We start from the raw sequence: 2696 nt of genomic DNA, 5'->3' as shown, positions 1-2696 counted from the left end.
CAAAAGCCCCTCCCGTCATACGAAATCCTGCTCTCATTGGTTAAACATAGCGCCTCCTTCTGGGGGGCTGGTTTCCAATGAAACCCTAACTATTGGCTAATCAAAAGCCCTCCTGCGCCCCTGCACCGGAAAAAATGTCGACAGGTGTTGATTCGTCACCTCGCCGGAAAGTAGCGACAAGTGTTGATTCAACACTTCACCTAGCCCAGACCACTGCGCATGGCGCCGGGATGTCCGAGATCAGAGGAATTAAGAATGCACGGATGTTTTTACAACGACCCCCCTGCTGTGCAGCATCTGTTCGGTGTAATAAATGTTCAGACATGTCCGGGCAAAACACGAAGAAAGTACAGTAGCCAATCATACAGCAAGGCGAGACCAACAACCACTCAGGGTTTCATGATGTGTGTGTTTGTTTTATTGTTTTACCCAAATGTATAAAAATCCCAGTGAAACAAGCAGAGGATCTTTTAAAAAAAGTCTAGGTTGCGTGAAACACAGCGGACCCTTTTCTACAGCTTTTACTGCGGACAATGGCCTCAATTAACGGTAAGCGTGCCTAAACTATATTGGATAACATTGCTCTCTAGATACTTAATTTTTCTCAGAAAAAACATTCTAAAAACAACAACTACAAAAAAAAAAAAAAAAGTATTTCTCATTAGGTACAGCTGCTGACGATTCCGGAGTTGAAAACCGTGCCCCTGCACCCCGCTGCAGCAGCCGTAAGTTAACATATCATTTCGTAGTGTGCGTGCTTGTGTGTGATTACTTATTTTCATTATTACTGTTATTAAATTCTAAATCTAACGAATGTATTTTCGTTTTAAATCTTGATCTAATGAATGTATTTTATTATTATTATTTTAAAGAGTGTGTTACTAAGCTAAATAAATGGTATTACTTTCCAGCTGCAGCACAAAGACGCTCACTTTCGTTGAAAAGGCGCAGAACAGACCCTCCAGCCTCTGCTGCTGCTAGAGATTTTATACCGTAAGACTGTTTTATTTTTATATTTTATTTATCATTAATGGGAGAATGCTTATGCATCATTGCAAACATCTGTTTTACCTCCTCTTTCTCCACAGTGCACAGCGCAGGCCACTGAGACCCCTCAATCAGTTTTCTAGCGGGTTTAACACGTAAGACACAATGTTTTAACGCTACTTTATATGAATATTATGTTAATATGTGTCGGATACAGAATACTGCTAACATATCGCTTTGTTTGTTTTGTTTTTTCCATAACAGTGCCTGGGCGATTCACCAGGACTACCCGGCTGAAAATTTCCAGAGGGTTACACGTCAGGACAAGGATTTCTCACGTAAGACACGTCGTTATTTAATAATAATAATAATAATACTAATAATAATAATAATAGCAGCCTAATAATGATAATAATATTAATAATAATGATAACGTTAATGTTGTATTTTTTTTAATAAACAGTGCTCAACCGCCTGAGCTGACGGCCACGCAAGAAACAAGCGCCGCGGTAGCTGCGTTACTGGTTGTCCAGGGATTATCTGCGGGTGAAGCGGGGAGCGCACTAGGATCGGGCGGTGTAGAATCGGCTCCAACGGCTGTTGAGGAGTGCTTCAACGGCACATTCGAGGAGGTCGGGGAGTCTGTGAACTCGTTTCCTAACGGTCGAGAGGAAGTCGGCGGAACAGCGGACGCCCAGCAGCGTGAGAGGGCATCGATCAGTGAGGAACACGGGCCATCTCCTCCTCCTCCTCCTCCGCACCGGCGGCTATTTAACGTGGGAATATCTACAGAGCTTTGTGGAGTCAGCAGGAGTCGCTCTCCCACCACAGAACACCAGCCTACAGCATCAGCACGAAGTAAGCAAAGATCTATTTTCTCTGAGTACACCTGTGAAGGCTGGGGTTGCTGATTGTGGTGGTGCTTCTGCTGGCGCAGCGGGGAGAGGTGTGTGTGTGGGGAATCTCCCCACAATCCCCACATTATTAAGAGGTGCTGACTATATTCCAGATTTTGATGATCTGTTAGACAGTACTGGTGATTACAGACACAGTAACTTACCCGACTTACTGACATTATCACCTGTACCCGCTTCATATCCTCCCCCTCCCAGTGTTTTTGCTGACGTTGTTGTTGAAAACGGTGAGGAGGAGAGCATAGCATTTATTGATGCACATCCAGGCCAGGCCTCCAGCCCGCCTCAGCCTATCCCTTTTCCCCTGCCTCCTCCAGTAGGTGTTGTTGTTGATGTTGATGAGAGTGTAGTGTTTGTTGATGCGTATCCAAGCCATCCCTCCAGCCCTCCCGGCCTATCCCTCACCCCTGTCTCATCCAGTAGGTGTAGGTGTAGTTGTTGATGCTGATGTTGAGAGTGTATTGAGCCATACGTCCCGCCTCCACCCAGCAGCCGCCTGCCCTCCTCAGCCTATTACCGACCCTGTCTCACCTCTGATTCTCCCACCCCAGTGGCTGTTATAGCAAGAGAGAACGCATTGCTCAAAACCAGGTGCAGGCATCAGGCTAGGCTAATCAGCGCGAACAGCGTCAGAAAAGATTTGCCGAGACGCGATACCTCCTCCTGGCAAGCGAGCGAAACCTGATTAGAGCACTAAAACTAACGAGCGACGCTACAGAGCCCTTAATACACAGGTACATTTGCTTAAACAGAGCGTCGGCACCTTAATTGAATTACAGCACACAATCACAACAT

At 45.7% G+C, this 2696-nt stretch overlaps 1 long non-coding RNA gene across 1 annotated transcript; it reads left to right on the top strand.

Annotated features, from left to right (window-relative positions):
• Positions 1 to 504: 504 nt before the first annotated feature.
• On the top strand, positions 505 to 1304 carry LOC125894330 (uncharacterized). The gene is made up of 3 exons (XR_007450055.1): positions 505 to 993; positions 1089 to 1142; positions 1252 to 1304. It is a non-coding gene; the product is annotated as an uncharacterized LOC125894330 (long non-coding RNA).
• The last annotated feature ends 1392 nt before the right edge of the window (positions 1305 to 2696 follow it).

Source organism: Epinephelus fuscoguttatus, linkage group LG9 (assembly GCF_011397635.1).
Source record: "Epinephelus fuscoguttatus linkage group LG9, E.fuscoguttatus.final_Chr_v1".
Classification (NCBI taxonomy): Eukaryota; Metazoa; Chordata; class Actinopteri; order Perciformes; family Serranidae; genus Epinephelus; species Epinephelus fuscoguttatus.
The sequence above is the reverse complement of the archived record's forward strand: the minus strand, read 5'-3'. Positions and strand labels throughout refer to the sequence as shown.